Below are 1161 nucleotides of genomic sequence, written 5' to 3' on the forward strand. Positions count from 1 at the left end.
GGACACTATGCCAATGAAGCCTCAATATTATTAAGACGAACCACCAATGTTCGCATTTTTTAAATTTCTCAATTATTATGTTCCTTCGTACATCGTAATAATTATTGTGTTCCTTACATCGCCTGCTTATGAAGCCTCAACATAAATGAACTTACATATTTCCGCGTAAAATGTAGCCTCAACATAAACGAAGAACGGATAATGTTCCTCGTTCTGAAGCTCACATTAAATTCCCTTGTATGCTTATGTGAAAGCATGCACACTGTTAACTGTAGCATTACCTAATAAGAGATAACACACACTGTGTATGTAATATCTCACAGTCAGATTCCATAAAATAACGCTACCCTTAATATATAATGTAGTTTTTTCTCTCGAACTGCTGCCTTACCACTAAATGAATATAAATTTACCAGCAATTCAGAGATGAAAAAACGTAAATAAAATGTATCTGTTAAAATTAGAATTTCGAACTTATATATTTATAACTGTAGTTACAAAGAATACATCGTAAGAAAGTTTTGTGTCAAATCCATGTTAACAATCTTGTAAACTGTAATAATGATACGTAAATAAATATCTAGATTTTAAAAAGGACTTGTTGCTCTTTTCTTTTTTGAGAGCCTTTTTTGCAGCTTTCCTATCAGCCTTCTTAGTAGCATCACTATTTGCTGGATTTGCTTCTCTTACTTCCCTTATCTCAAGGTCTTCTGCTTCCTTGATTTGAAAACTATTGCCTTCATTTTTAGCACCTGGTAAAAGTATAAGAAATGTACAGTGTAATTAAGTAAACAACTTTAAAATCTTATGTAACATTTCTATGATAAAAACCAAATATTGTACCTGTTAGTGCAATAAGGGCAAAGCCCAAAAGCGCAAGTAAGAATAACTTATTCATTAATACCTACATAATAATTGTCAAGATAGGCATAAAAATTACAAAAGAACAAATTTTATTGTAAACTTAAGAAATTTAGAAATTTAAAAAAAGTATAATTCTCAAGTCTTCTTACCTAATTGGTATAAGAGCTCTAGTATGCTCTATTGGAGACAAATTAAATATCTGATTTGCAATAAAAATGTTTCAGTTTATATATCCATCTCTATTTAACTTCCATATGTTTACTTTTTATATGTGTAGTGTAGGCTTAAATAATATTT

At 30.0% G+C, this 1161-nt stretch overlaps 1 long non-coding RNA gene across 1 annotated transcript; it reads right to left on the reverse strand.

Annotated features, from left to right (window-relative positions):
- Positions 1-594: 594 nt before the first annotated feature.
- On the reverse strand, positions 595-906 carry LOC111711772 (uncharacterized). Its single transcript, XR_002767314.1, has 2 exons — positions 844-906; positions 595-752 (listed from the first exon to the last, which is right to left on the reverse strand). It is a non-coding gene; the product is annotated as an uncharacterized LOC111711772 (long non-coding RNA).
- Positions 907-1161: the final 255 nt, after the last annotated feature.

The sequence above is a fragment of the Eurytemora carolleeae genome, unplaced genomic scaffold, assembly GCF_000591075.1.
Source record: "Eurytemora carolleeae unplaced genomic scaffold, Eaff_2.0 scaffold1204, whole genome shotgun sequence".
Classification (NCBI taxonomy): domain Eukaryota; kingdom Metazoa; phylum Arthropoda; class Copepoda; order Calanoida; family Temoridae; genus Eurytemora; species Eurytemora carolleeae.